At 43.1% G+C, this 16,231-nt stretch overlaps 1 long non-coding RNA gene across 1 annotated transcript; it reads right to left on the bottom strand.

Moving 5' to 3' along the window:
- Positions 1–6,878: 6,878 nt before the first annotated feature.
- On the bottom strand, positions 6,879–9,051 carry LOC101730921. The gene is made up of 3 exons (XR_209199.4): positions 8,941–9,051; positions 8,635–8,801; positions 6,879–7,195 (listed from the first exon to the last, which is right to left on the bottom strand). It is a non-coding gene; the product is annotated as an uncharacterized LOC101730921 (long non-coding RNA).
- Positions 9,052–16,231: the final 7,180 nt, after the last annotated feature.

The following is a 16,231-nucleotide window of genomic DNA, read 5'->3' on the forward strand; positions in this document are numbered from 1 at the left end:
CAACCTGCTGTAACTGTGGGGCCCATATCCACACCAGCAAAACTGTCCAGCAAAAGGGGTAATTTGCTATAACTGTGGGAAACACAATCACTTTGCAAATGTATGCAGATCAGCTCCCAAACCGCATCTACCTGTACCTGTACCTGTTCAAACATCTCCCAGAAAGAGAGTAATAAGCACAGTAGCGCCAGCAGTAGCTGAAGGCACAGGCAGCACAGACCTGTTTCCAGTTACGGAATAGGATTTGCCTCATGACCGTGCCATTCCTAATCCACGGCAGATAATTCTAATAAATGGCAATCCATTTGATACAGGGGCATCTCTTTTTGATACAGGGGCATCTCTTTTTGATACAGGGCTAATGGACTTTGGACTATGGACTACTTAACCACTATGTATTTATCAGGAGCAAATAAGTTGATTAAATATGTGATGTCATTGCTGCACTGCTACACTGGTTGGTATGTCTGATGAAGGGTTGTGTTCCCAAAATGCTATATTTTGTAGTTTGGAACGTGGGGGAGAGTGACGAAGTCTCTCCAAATACTGTGCACCAGGCGGAACAGAGTGGAAAGGCCGGGGTGTGCTGTGAGTGTGGATTGGCATATATGTTCAGCTTCTCACTGTTATAGCACCCCATCATTTCTGCCTTCCTCAGACTGTCCTTTGCGGATATTGCAGCCACTACAGACCAGAACGCAGAGATTTTCAGTGTCACAGAAGTGGAATGGATAAACTGTTGGATAGGCCAGTTTGATTGTAGCTACATTTATTCTTACAAAGAGAGTATTCCAAATGCATGATTGCTGCATATCCTGTATACTCTGTCTGTTGTCCCAAAGCATGTTAGGACTCTGGCACATAGGGAGATTAGTCTCCCGCAACAAATCTCCCATACACGGCGGCGCAATTTCACTGAAATCGCGCTGCCGCGTATGCCATCCCACCGGCGATTTACATTTTCGCCGTTGGGATGGCATTTTGGGGAGATTAGTCACCCACAAACAGGGAGATTTGCCGCAGGCGACTAATCTCCCCGTGTGCCAGAGCCCTTAGTCTTATAATCCTGAAACACTCTTATCAGTAGTAGCTCTGTTATCTCTAAGAACAGAACAGGCAAATAGGCCCAGTTGACCAACACCCATGGGGCTCCTTTGTCACAAGTTCAATGACTCTAAGGGGCTGATTTACTAAGACACGAATTCGAATCCGAATTGGAAAAATTCCGATTGGAAAAAGAACATTTTGCGACTTTCGTATTTTTTGCGATTTTTTCGGCGCCTTTACGACTTTTCAGAAATTATCGCGACTTTTTCGTTACCAATACAATTTGCGCGAAAAAACATGAGTTTTTCGTAGCCATTACGACTTGCGCGTAAAAACGCGAGTTTTTTGTAGCCATTCCAAAAGTTGCGCAAAATCTGGCGATTTTTTCGTAGCGTTAAAACTTGCGCAAAAAGTCGCGCCTTTTTCGTAGCGTTAAAACTTAAAAGGCGCGACGTTTCGCGCAAGTTTTAACTCTACGAAAAAATCGCTACGAAAAAATCGCCAGATTTTGCGCAACTTTCGGAATGGCTATGAAAAACTCGCGTTTTTTCGCGCAAATTGTATTGGTAACGAAAAAGTCGCGATAATTTCCGAAAAAATCGCAAAATACCGATCATTACGAAAAAAACGCAATCGGACGCATTCGGCCCGTTCGTGGGTTAGTAAATGTGCCCCATAGTTTTTAACAGAACAACAATTTAAGCATATTTCAAACCCTCCTATAAATTAAATGATATGAACAAGATGGAGTACAGAAAACAAGATGGTTCCTGTTTTCTTTCACAAAACTAATACTATTTGCTACACGAAGTTTACCGGTACCTGCAGCTACTACTGATCAGGATACCTTCCGGAAGTTGGATCAGCTACGCCGCCGAGAGACAACATGGGCGCTTCATTCAGCATCGCTTGCAGAGTACATCAAAGCACAGCGCATCCCCAGGGGTCTCAGAGTATCTTAATGACCAGCACTATGGCCGAATGGAATGGGAACAAATGCAGCCTAGACCTCATGACACTTACCGATCAGCAGCTGCAGAGTGGGCTCAAGGAGGTGAGACAGCAGGTACATACATGGAGGAGCCACTCGAGGGGGGGCGAAATAGCGGCGGAACTACAGGAACTCAGCCAAAGGATCGACAAGCTTCAGCAGGATCTGTTACAAATGAAGTTAAAGTAGTTCCGGCAGGACACAAGGGACTATGAAAGGAGCGAGGTCTACACATGGAAGGAGACTCAACACCAATTTCACAAGCACAGACCGCTTCTCAAAGTATTTCTACACCCCATACATCGGATGCAGAAGGTGGTTCTCCTGCCTCTTCTCAAGCCTTTTTTACAGCTAGGCCAACATCGAAGGGTAACAAAAGGAAAAAAAACAAGGAGGGGAAAGAAGTCAAGTCAAGTAGGTTTTATTGTCATTTCAACCATATACAGTACAGTACATAGTGAGACAAAACAGCGTTCCTCCAGGCCCAAGATGCTACATACATGCAACCCATGAAAAAAATTTACAACACAACATAAGTTTAACAGCATAAATTAAAAATTTTAAAAATTAAAAAAATATAGTGCAAATAATTGCAGATTGCTAAGAGCAGTTCAGGTAGATCAGGTGATTTACCATAAGTGATTGTGAATTGTCAGTTCAGACCTGAAGAAAAGATCATGTATAGAGGACCAGCAGCCACAGCAAAGGGAGAAAACAATGGAGGTAACTAATGTATTTAATTTGTCTTCTTATAATCCAAGGGATGCTGAACTATTAGTCTTAAATAAGTGACCCTACAATACAATTAAGGATTCCCATTAACATAATGCTCAATGCTGCAGTTATGGAAGGTGTGATTTCAGAGGAGTTACAAGAGATACAAGATATTGTATTATAAATGTCCAAAGGTACCATATGTATTTATATCTTTATTTATAAAGTGCTACTTATGTACGCAGCGCTGTACAGTAGAATACATTCATACAAACAGGGGGTTATTAAGATAATAATAGATAAATACAAAGTATAACAATAAATACAAATAAATACAAGGTACAGTTGCAAAGAGTTAAAAGTCAAAGACACAAGAGGATGGAGGTCCCGTAGAGCTTACAATCTATATGTTTATTTTTTTACCAAAAATACATAAAAGCCTTGTCAATCCACCTGGCAGACCGGTTGTTTCTATCTGGTTTGTGGTCTATATTGCAGCCGTTGGCCATGTACATTGATTTATTCCTACAGGAAGTGTTGCCGACTTTGAAACCTTGTCTAAAGGATACAACAGAAGTTTTGAACAAACTAGTGCCCCCAAGTGGTGAATTTTTACTATGTTCTTTGGATGTCAAGGACTTATATTCATCAATATTACACAATGAGGGTATAAATAGTACATGCATGTACCTAGCTCGTACTAAATTACCTATCAGATCAATTTCATTTGCAGTCTTCTGGAATTTGTTTTAACTAACAACTATTTTTTGTTATGGGTCTGAATTTTACTTATAACTGCAAGGCTGCGCCATGGGTGCTAATATGGTGCCGGCATATGCCAACAGGGGTTTGAGCCCACTTACATATTGTCTAATAATGCGTACAATGACTATATGCAATCATACACGTGGTATGTAGATGATACCTTCTTTTTGTGGACAGGAACAATAGAACAGTTGCAGAGGTTTATGGAGCACCTGAATGATCTACTTTCCACAATTACATTTACAGTGGAAGTACATAACACTTGCCTACATTTTTTAGATGTTAATATAACCTACACTGAATCTCGGTTTACTACCTCAGTCTATAATAAAAAAGAACAACAGAACAGTGGGAAAAGGATATCGTATCCCATTTGTTTCAACATATGGTATCAATTCAGGGCTGGTCAAAAGGACAATGCTGAAATACTGGGGAATACTAAAATCTGATCTTAGATATGGGAAACTTTTTAGTGAACCCCCATTATTCTCCTATAGAAAGGCTAAAGCTATTGGTGGCCTAATAAAACCAGAGACTGAAAAACCCCAAAGTAGGCAAGGGGGAAGATTGAAAGGCTCACACCCATGATTAAATTGTGGCCATTGTAACGGCTTCATTCCAGGGGATTTAATCCCCTCATTGTTCTTCGTTATACCCAGTTCAAGGGGAACTTAATCCCCTCATTGTTTCAGTTATACCCAGTTCAAGGGGAACTTAATCCCCTCACTGTTCTTCGTTATACCCAGTTCAAGGGGAATTTAATCCCCTCATTGTTCTTCGTTATACCCAGTTCAAGGGGAACTTAATCCCCTCATTGTTCTTCGTTATACCCAGTTCAAGGGGAACTTAATCCCCTCATTGTTCTTCGTTATACCCAGTTCAAGGGGAACTTAATCCCCTCATTGTTCTTCGTTATACCCAGTTCAAGGGGAATTTAATCCCCTCATTGTTCTTCGTTATACCCAGTTCAAGGGGAACTTAATCCCCTCATTGTTCTTCGTTATACCCAGTTCAAGGGGAACTTAATCCCCTCATTGTTCTTCGTTATACCCAGTTCAAGGGGAACTTAATCCCCTCATTGTTTTCTATTTCACACTTTTCAAGGGAAGTTCATGGGCAGAGCGCCTTGTGTTCCACCGAACCAGATTTGCAAAGCTGCTACAAGGTCAAGCCATAATGTGCTTAATTGATTCACTCGTCCTACCTTACAGGAGGGGGGAATTAACCCCATATGTGCTGCTGTAGGAACTTGAAGGAAAAAGAAATTACGGTAAGTAAAATTTCCTCTTTACCACTGGTTGTAAAACAGGTTTATTTCATATGATGCTCTATCATTTATCATTGCACTAAGTGCCTGTTACAGTCAGGTGATCAAACTGAAGCCAAACATGGGGGCGGGGGGCATGTAACCAGAATCTGAGGGGCAGGGGGGTATTTGTGGTTTTACCGTCTATGTAGAGGCCAAATCCCACACTCTTCCACTGTGTGCCGGTCATTCAGGTAACAAATAACTTAGCCCTTAGCCCAATGGATATTCATGGGGGGTCCAAACACTACTTTTTATCTACAATTCAGTCCAGTGTATATGTGCCCCCCTATTACAGCCACATTTTTGCACTCCATTTTGGGGGCACTAATGTATGTGTAACTTACTGGCTCCCCCATTACCCCAACGTTGGTAATAATGATCTCTTTCAGTCACATATTGATTATTATACATCAACCAGGAACCCCACTGGCCCCTCTGTACTTGTGGGGCTCAACCCCTAAACCCTTTCATCTGTGTCTCACCCATAGTACAATGCTCTCGCCCTGCTCTCTGTATGGTTGTGCCCATATAAAGTTCTATATGTAAAGAGCAGCCCGGGTGCCTCAGGACTTCTGATTGGTATGTAGGAAGCCAATGCAGTGGGGCCACCTTTATAATAAGGGCACAAACAGTTACCCCTCCCCTGCCCCACTGTATGGAAAGCTGCAGGAACTGACACATCCCTATTATTATGGAACCCCCATACATCTGAGACAAGCCCCTTACTGTTAGATGTATCTTATGTGCTTATTTATTATGCTGTGTAAAACTAATTCGCCGAAAAAACGGAGTAAAAAGCTGTGTAAAATAAATGGAAAAGATCGCCATCTGAATGCCGGATATTACGCAATTATTTTCCATAAGTTCCGGTGGAAGAAAAAATGCGTAAAACAATTACGCCGATTTTACGCAGTTTTTACGCCATTTTTACACGGCGAAGCCTGGCAGTGTGTGGCGAATTTTCTCGCTGTTTTTTACACAGCATAATAAATATGCCCCTTAGTATTCTTACAGAAGCACCGGCCCCTACCCAGAATGCAGCATGCAGGGGCTCAGTGAAGGTGGCAGTGAATGTGTGTAAGCGCCTGATTGGTCGGCTCAACTCATAAAAGGACAAACTGCCTCCCTCGTAGTCTAGTGTGCTCTTTGCACTAGCATAGCCAAATTTCTGTTTTAAAAAACAGAAATTCAGCCCTTAAAGTTACCAGGAGCGGCTTTTTGCTGCCCCTGGTAACTTTGGGGGGCACTGCCGCCTGAGGCGAGTTTCTCAACCAATATCATAGCATTAGATTTAACTGTAGGAGGTTCCAAACTAGATTCCTCGCCTTGGGCAGTTGGTTTGATAGGATCGAGTGCCTCCATAACCTGGCTGGCTGAAAGAAAAGGAAATGTAATTTTGTCCCTGTTGGGAAAATTCTGCCAATGACTTCACAGGGCTCTCAGGAATAAGGCAAAGTTGTTTATTTCTCACAGCGAGGAGACGAGCATATAGAAGCAAGCAAAATGATTGTCTGCAAGTGGTCGTCTGATTCGCACAGGATATGTCAGACTTTTTATAGATTCTGTAAGTTGTCTGTAACTGATCTAACCTCCCGTTCTTCTCTGTTTATTTGGTGGCTAGTGAGCCACTTACATCTGCAACTGTTAAAGCGTCGGTTATTTCCAAAGGAAGCTAGAATATAGGTACAGGAAGCCGCACTTTCACACATTTTAGCACATTATGCTTCTTAAGTATTAACCAGGGGCGGGCCAAGCCGACTGGGCGCCCTAGGCAACCCAGTCGGCCAACTCCGCCCACCTCCCCGCCCCTCCGAACGGTGCATGCGCACCAAAGCACAGGAGGAGGTGCAGGGGGGGCGGTGCGATTAGATCGCTCATTGCCTCGCTGCTAATGACAAGTGGCGCCAATGACAAGTGGCGCTAATGACAAGCGGCGCTAATGACAAGCGGCGCTAATGACAAGCGGCGCTAATGACAAGCGGCGCTAATGACAAGTGGCGCTAATGACAAGCGGCGGAGGCAATGACAAAGTAGAACTAGGGGTAGGCAGGAGAGGCTGCCTGGTGCCCCTCAATCGCTGCGCCCTAGGCAGCTGCCTCTTCTGCCTACCCCTAGTTCCGGCCCTGGTATTAACTCTTATTTTTTGTCACCATCTGAAGAAACTTTACTGCCAGGTGTTGCTCTAACACTGGGGCGGCCCCCCTCCTCTAAAGCCTTAAGCAATAGCATAGCAGGAGATAGAACTTTAGGAGGTCTCGCACTAGATTCCATTCCTTGGGCAGTTGGTTTAATAGGATCGAGTTGCTCCAGAACCTGGCTGGATGTAAGAAAACCGTCTGAAGAAACGTTACTGCCAGGAGACACCATCACTGAAAGCAAAAAAAAAATGTAAATGATCATTTACCAGCAATGATCCAGGCCTTTAATGTTATCACACAGGGGCTCCCTATTTTCAGTTAGAAGTGTCAGTGGCACCGCACATGCTCAGTGGGCTCTGAGAAGCTGTTAAGAAGCTGAGCTTAGGGGTTGTTGCAAATTATCAAGCAGAAAATTAGATTTGTCTGTCATATAAGCTGATACTACAGGGCGAATTCAATTCTGATGCAGACTGCACTGATTTCAGAGCTGCCCTGTAGTCATTATCTGTATTAATTACTAATCAGCCTTATATTGAGACATTTATATGCTATATATACTGTATATAGTGAGTAGGTCACAGTTACAGTAGCCCAGAGCAGGTGCAGTAGAAAGGAAGATGGGGGGCAATTGGGGGCACCTTCCCTGGCACAGAGCTTCCCTGCTAAAGGGCTGTGAGCTGGTACAGGAGCCCAAAACATAATGTACAACATTCCTGCCCTACTTCTCTTGTTAGGCTTTAGTTCTCCTTTCTTTGCTTTTCCCCCCTAAGGCACCATCATCATCATCATTTATTTATACAGCACCGGCAGGTTATACAGCTCTTTACATTATTTCACTGTAACAAACAAGGGTCTTACAATAATTTAACAAGCGATACAATATAGGCCAATCTAAAGGGTTAACCTACAACACTGCTCCCTGCCCGCAGGCTGCCCAAGAATTAAGTTCAGAATTGCAGCCCATTCATATCAGTATCACTGATCTGATTGGCTCATGAAGCAGGGACCTACGTAGTCCCAAAAGCTTGCATTCTATAGTCGATGAAGTTAGCCAATAAAAGGTACCCCCTACCCTATATTATCAGGCTGTGAGGTACGGCTGGGTTAGGCTCTGATGGATCATTTATGTTATGAATCCCTTGGCCAAGCAGCAACAGTGGCATGGATTTGGGTAAGGAAGGGGTAAGTAAGAATGACCCACAAAACCCTTGAGCAGAGAGCCAGGTAGTTACCGACAAGGATGAAGAAAGGAGGTTAGTCTGGGAATGTGCCAAGTCACACCAGAGACCCGTACACACAAGGGAAGTACAGGAGGGAAACCGAAAGCCGAAGATCCACGTTTCTGAGTTCTGCGCGGCAGGAAAGCAGAGTTTATTTTTTGACTTTTCATCCCCTTTAAATTGCAAACCAATAGAACCAATAGAAAAATGTTCCTAACGGCTCAGGGTGTTTAGATTCAGGCATTTGTGTTAGGAAAATTTGCCAATGACTTCACATGGCTCTTAGAAGCAAGCAAAATGATTGCAAATGCTTGTCTGCTTTGCACAGGATACGTTAGACTTTTTAACATACTCTATAGTTTCAATAGTACGGACGGGGCAGAATTGGGTGCGGCCAAGCGCCATTTTTACTCAATGTTTACTCAACATTAATATAAAGTTTTACTTTACCTGCAGGTTAATCCGGTCGCAGCCGCGGTTACACTAAAGCAGTCAGTCCAGGCCGCAGCCGCAAGTCCTGGGTGTACACGGAGGCAAAGGGCTCAGTCGCTGGTTTATCCGGCAGGGCAGGCTGAGTAGTATGGCAGAGTCAGACAGGCAACTACAACTCTCTGATGCTGTGTGCAAAGTAAAATAGCATAAAAGTATAAAATAAGTATAAAATAATGGATGCCAGGAGGTTCTCGCTGATGAACAAATGATAACTGGGTTTATTGTCAAAGACAATTAGTGCACAGGGTTAGATCATATACTCACACTCTCGCAGCGAGGGGACAAGCATATACAGCAAGCAAATGATTGTCTGCCTTGCACAAGATATGCTGGACCTTTTATAGTTTCTGTAAGTTGTCTGCATCTAAAAGACCCTCTTTCTCTTTCGTTTATTGTGAGGGGGAGCTACTAAATTGTCAAAAGTCCCTAATCTCTAATCTCTATAAACAGGATGTTACACAATTCACATTTCACCACATTATATACCTTAAGTATTAACTCTCAATTTTCCTTACTCCGAGTATCACTCATGTATTATAAGGGATATTGTACCCCCTACTGTAAATGATAAGGATATTAGCAGTCACTGAGGGGTTCTGTGCCCCCCATATAAAGGCACAAGGCTGCAGGCTGAGTTATACAGGGAACTCTGAGTATCACTCATGTATTATAAGGGATAATGTACCCCCTACTGTAAATGATAAGGATATTAGCAGTCACTGAGGGGTTCTGTGCCCATATAAAGGCACAAGGCTGCAGGCTGAGTTATATAGGGAACTCTGAGTATCACTCATGTATTATAAGGGATAATGTACCCCCTACTGTAAATGATAAGGATATTAGCAGTCACTGAGGGGTTCTGTGCCCCCCATATAAAGGCACAAGGCTGCAGGCTGAGTTATACAGGGAACTCTGAGTATCACTCATGTATTATAAGGGATAATGTACCCCCTACTGTAAATGATAAGGATATTAGCAGTCACTGAGGGGTTCTGTGCCCCCCATATAAAGGCACAAGGCTGCAGGCTGAGTTATACAGGGAACTCTGAGTATCACTCATGTATTATAAGGGATAATGTACCCCCTACTGTAAATGATAAGGATATTAGCAGTCACTGAGGGGTTCTGTGCCCCCCATATAAAGGCACAAGGCTGCAGGCTGAGTTATACAGGGAACTCTGAGTATCACTCATGTATTATAAGGGATAATGTACCCCCTACTGTAAATGTTAAGGATATTAGCAGTCACTGAGGGGTTCTGTGCCCCCCATATAAAGGCACAAGGCTACAGGCTGAGTTATACAGGGAACTCTGAGTATCACTCATGTATTATAAGGGATAATGTACCCCCTACTGTAAATGATAAGGATATTAGCAGTCACTGAGGGGTTCTGTGCCCCCCATATAAAGGCACAAGGCTGCAGGCTGAGTTATACAGGGAACTCTGAGTATCACTCATGTATTATAAGGGATAATGTACCCCCTACTGTAAATGATAAGGATATTAGCAGTCACTGAGGGGTTCTGTGCCCATATAAAGGCACAAGGCTGCAGGCTGAGTTATACAGGGAACTCTGAGTATCACTCATGTATTATAAGGGATAATGTACCCCCTACTGTAAATGATAAGGATATTAGCAGTCACTGAGGGGTTCTGTGCCCCCCATATAAAGGCACAAGGCTGCAGGCTGAGTTATACAGGGAACTCTGAGTATCACTCATGTATTATAAGGGATAATGTACCCCCTACTGTAAATGATAAGGATATTAGCAGTCACTGAGGGGTTCTGTGCCCCCCATATAAAGGCACAAGGCTGCAGGCTGAGTTATACAGGGAACTCTGAGTATCACTCATGTATTATAAGGGATAATGTACCCCTTACTGTAAATGATAAGGATATTAGCAGTCACTGAGGGGTTCTGTGCCCCCCATATAAAGGCACAAGGCTGCAGGCTGAGTTATACAGGGAACTCTGAGTATCACTCATGTATTATAAGGGATAATGTACCCCCTACTGTAAATGATAAGGATATTAGCAGTCACTGAGGGGTTCTGTGCCCCCCATATAAAGGCACAAGGCTGCAGGCTGAGTTATACAGGGAACTCTGAGTATCACTCATGTATTATAAGGGATAATGTACCCCCTACTGTAAATGATAAGGATATTAGCAGTCACTGAGGGGTTCTGTGTCCATATAAAGGCACAAGGCTGCAAAGTAGTTAAGCCACTGCTAAAAAGTTTCCATTATGCACTAATTAATACATTTCAATAGTTTAATGACTGGTATGGGAAGTCCTCAGCATATATACTCTTCCACTAATCCAATCACAATGGCACTATGTAACTCTTCAGAAAGGTGACCCCTGAAACTCACAGAGGGGTGAATGCTGGGGGGTCACTGTGAAAGGATTACCAACGATCATGCAACCCATTGAGACAGCTTTTACGTGTTAGAGTTGCATGAATGGATGTGTGAAGAGTTCTGAAACTGCCGGGGTACAGATGTTAGAACAGCATTGTATGTAGCAGACAGATGGTGTCGAAGTCCCCCGCCTCTGTTTAGGGATGGTTTCTCCACTTTAACATGAATGGCCTCTTTTACACCTCTTTCAAACCAGCGGTTTTCTTTGACCAAAATTTGGACGTTGCTGTTTTCAAAGGAGTGTCCCTTGTCTTTTAGGTGTAGAAATACAGCAGAGTCCTGGCCTGTAGAGCTCGCACTCCTATGCTGAGCCATTCGCTTGGAGAGCAGTTGCTTTATCTCCCCAGGTCTGTGCACTCCTCGCTACACTGGGCTGAGTATACAACATTGCTTTGTTTTTCCTTTGGTGTTGGATCCTTTGGGTGCACAAGTTTTTGTCTCAGTGTGTTTATAGGATTTAAAAAAAACACAGGGATGTGGTGTTTGTTGAAAATTCTCCTGAGTTTCTCCGACACTCCTGCTACATATGGGGGTGACTATATTGCGCCTTCTCTCTGCCTCAGGACGGTTATTCCTTTTGGGGTTCCTGTTGGGCTTAGTCGCTGTTGTTTTGATAAAGGCCCAGTCTGGGTAGCCACAAGCTTTCAGTGCTCCTCTGAGATGTTTGCGTTCCTTGTCCTTGGACTCTGTATCGGGTGTCACATTTTCCGCCCTGTGGGGTAGAGTTCTAATGACACCCAGTTTGGGTTCCTGTGGATGGTGGGAATCCAACAACAGATATTGATTAGTGATGAGCGAATCTGTCCCGTTTCGCTTTGCCAAAAAATTTGCAAATCTTTTTAAAGGGTTCGCAAACAGCGAAAATGGCGTGCAGAGAAAAAATGGTCGCCCGCAACTATTCTTGCGACAATTTTTGGACGAGCGACTATTCTTTTGACTCCCGCAACTATTCTTCCAACAATTTTTGAACGAGCGACTATTCTTGCGACTATTCTTTTGACTCCCGCGACTATTCTTGCGACAATTTTTGGACGAGCGACTATTCTTTTGACTCCCGCGACTATTCTTGCGACAATTTTTTGACAAGCGACTATTCTTGCGACTATTCTTTTGACTCCCGCAACTATTCTTGCAACAATTTTTGAACGAGCGACTATTCTTGCGACTATTCTTTTGACTCCCGCGACTATTCTTGCGACAATTTTTGGACGAGCGACTATTCTTTTGACTCCCGCGACTATTCTTGCAACAATTTTTGGACGAGCGACTATTCTTTTGACTCCCGCAACTATTCTTGCAACAATTTTTGGACGAGCGACTATTCTTTAGACTCCCGCGACTATTCTTGCGACAATTTTTGGGCGCGCGCCTATTCTTGCAACTATTTTTGGACACGCGACTATTCTTGCGACAATTTTTGGACGAGCGACTATTCTTGCGACTATTCTTTTGACTCCCGCAACTATTCTTCCAACAATTTTTGAACGAGCGACTATTCTTGCGACTATTCTTTTGACTCCCGCGACTATTCTTGCGACAATTTTTGGACGAGCGACTATTCTTTTGACTCCCGCGACTATTCTTGCGACAATTTTTGGACAAGCGACTATTCTTGCGATTATTCTTTTGACTCCCGCAACTATTCTTGTGACAATTTTTGGACAAGCGACTATTCTTGCGACTATTCTTTTGACTCCCGCAACTATTCTTGCAACAATTTTTGAACGAGCGACTATTCTTGCGACTATTCTTTTGACTCCCGCGACTATTCTTGCGACAATTTTTGGACGAGCGACTATTCTTTTGACTCCCGCGACTATTCTTGCAACAATTTTTGGACGAGCGACTATTCTTTTGACTCCCGCAACTATTCTTGCAACAATTTTTGGACGAGCGACTATTCTTTTGACTCCCGCGACTATTCTTGCGACAATTTTTGGGCGCGCGACTATTCTTGCAACAATTTTTGGACACGCGACTATTCTTGCGACAATTTTTGGACGCGCGCTGAATTTTTCTGCATTAAATTTTTTCTTCCGTTTCACGAAACAATCCGCCAATGGCGAAACGTGGAAATTCGCCACGAATCCATGCCTGGCGAAACATTTTGCCCATCACTAATATTGATCCGTGTGAGTGGGTTTCCTGTATACGTCTGTTTTCAAGCTACCCCCCTCTTGAATGGATATCAAACAGTCCAAAAAAGCAAGTTTGTTCCCATGGACATCCTCCCTTGTGAACTTGATGTTGTTGTCCACTGAGTTAATGTGCTCTGAAAAGGCCGCCACTTTGTTGGATCTGATTTTAACCCACGTGTCATCTACATACCTGAACCAGTGACTCGGTGTAGTTCCATTGGGTGTGAGTAGGGCCTTCCTTTCCACTTCCTCCATATACAAGTTTGCTACAATGGGAGAAACTGGTGAACCCATTGCACAGCCATGTTTTTGTCTATAAAATTGGTCCTTGTATTTGAAGTATGTGGTGTTAAGGCACAAATCTAGCAATAAACATTAGGACTGAGCTTTATTCTGCTGCTGAGGTTGTTATCCCACTGCAGTCAATTCCTTACAGTCTCAGTTGCCCCTGGGGTAGGTATATACATGTGAATAGGGACATTGTATGATACCATCTTCTGCCTCTAGTTGAACTCCTTGAATCTTGGTGACAAACTCTTTGGCATATGATGCACTGGTTTACCTACCAATGGGCTAAGATGTTGGCCAAGTATTTAGCTGTAAGTCACTGAATTGATGCTGCTGCTAATAGGCCTGAGTGGTGCTCCATCTTTGTGTATCTTGGGGAGTCCATATAAGCAGGTGTAGCTTGTCTGGGGTACAGGCGGTGGTATAAAGCTCGATCAATGGCTTCCTCCTTTTCAAGTTGTTGTAGGCAGTCTGTCACCTTTTTCTTGTAACTGCTGCTTGGGTCGCTCCTTAAAGGAGAACTATACCCCCCAGGCTATAATAAAAGCCCCTTTAACTAGTACTGCCTTGACCCCCCTCACCTCTCCCTTATCACATAGTTTCTAACTTTTAAAACTGTGCACATGGCTAACCCCTAGCTAATCCCTTGCTTCTTAGCAACTCTTAGGGGGGAATTCACAAAAGTGGAGAGAGATATTTTTGGAGTAAAACTGGTGGGAAAACACTTTCTCCAGATTCACAAACAGAAATCCGCCTAAATTCCGACTCATCCGCCACTTTTCCGTTTTTGGTGAAAGAAAGACAGTTTACAGACACTTTTGTGAATTTGGATTTTAAACGAGATTTATATGACATTTTAACAACATTTTTTCCTGACATTTTCAAAATGGAGTGAAGCTCAGTGTAACTGTTTGATCAATCCTAAGCTCTGCTGTTTTGTTTCACCCAGTCTCCATTTCACACCTCTGGTAGGGGCCCCATTGGGGGGTCAGTAACCTATTAATGGGGATTATCAGCCTATTGTTAGGGGGCAAGTCTCTGTCCAACCCTAGAACTATAGGGGCAAAAGCCTCATTAACGTTTTATAAACAAGTAAAACACTGATTAAAAAAAAGTTTAATTAATATCTTATATATAATAAGTTCCCCCCCGACATTGGCAGGATTATGGGAGATTTAGCTGAATCAGTGGGGCAATAATAACATTTTGTGTGAATATATTGGAAACATTTTTATTAAAAGGAAAAGTAAAGCCTCCGGGGCAAATGTTTAGTTTTAGCAGCAGTGCCCCCTCTGTAATCCCTTCACTTTTGCCCCAACTTATCTGCACCCCCATAGCCTGCCCAGAGCTACAGAGCTGCCCGACAGCATTGCCCCCACCTTTAGCTGTGCCCCTTCTGTTCCCAGCAGCCACATTGGCACACTGGCACCCAAACTGGGATATTGGGGTACAGAAGGGGAATTACACAGAAATATAGGAAACATTACAAATCCCAGATTGTCCTGAAAAAAAAGATGTATAGTTTCCCTGGGCAAACTGAAATTACCCCTCAGGAAATGCCCCAAAGTGAAATGCCAAATCCTGTGGGTAAAATCCTCCCCCCGAGGCTCCTGTCGCTGTGGGACAAAATCTAATAACTGTATAAAAGACAAATTCACAAAAGGGGAGATAGAGGTTTGTGAATAAGGTGGAAAATCCGACAAATCTATTTCCACTTTTATTTTGTCTCAATATCAGCAGTTGTGGGAATCCCCCTCTTTCAGTTGGTCACTTTTCCTTTCGAGGGCCTCAATGGTGAAGTTGATCTGTCTAACCCGTACATTTAGTAGATGTTTTTGGGCCTCCTGTAAGATATTGCTGCCTCTGTGACCTTTTACAGTGGAACCCAGGCGTAGGCTACAAGGAGTGATGTCTGCGTCTGAGATTAAAGTGTAGATGGTTGCGATAGTCTGTCAGTTTTCTTGCTGTTCTTTCATATTCCCGAACCAGTTTTATTTATTTATTCTCTCCAAAACTCTCTCTCCATGGTGTATCTAGTACAAGTAAATCTACAGCAACTGGACTTGCTAAGTCCAGTTGCTCTAGATTTTCCAGTTGAAGAAGCTGCTCGGATGAGTAGTGAACAAGTCCAGTTGCTTTAGATTTACTTATACAGGTAAAGGACCCATTATCCAGAATGGCCGGGACCAAGGGTATTCTGGATAAGGGGTCTTTCCATAATTTGGATCTCCATACCTTAAGGGGCTGATTTACTAACCCACGAATCCGACCCGAATTGGAAAAGTTCCAACTTGAAAACGAACATTTTGCGACTTTTTCGTATGTTTTGCGATTTTTTCGGATTCTGTACGAATTTTTCGTTACCAATACGATTTTTGCGTAAAAACGCGAGTTTTTCGTATCCATTACGAAAGTTGCGTAAAAAATGCGCAACTTTTCGCGTAAGTTTTAACGCTACGAAAAATGCGCAACTTTTTACGCAACTTTCGTAATGGATAGGAAAAACTCGCGTTTTTACGCAAAAATCGTATTGGTAACGAAAAATTCGTAAAGAATCCGAAAAAATCGCAAAACATACGAAAAATCGCAAAATACCGATCATTACGAAAAAAACGCAATCGGACTCCATTCGACCCGTTCGTGGGTAAGTAAATCAGCCCCTAAGTCTACTACAAAATCAATAAAACATTAATTAAACTCAATAC

Source organism: Xenopus tropicalis, chromosome 10 (assembly GCF_000004195.4).
Source record: "Xenopus tropicalis strain Nigerian chromosome 10, UCB_Xtro_10.0, whole genome shotgun sequence".
In the NCBI taxonomy this organism is placed as follows: Eukaryota; Metazoa; Chordata; class Amphibia; order Anura; family Pipidae; genus Xenopus; species Xenopus tropicalis.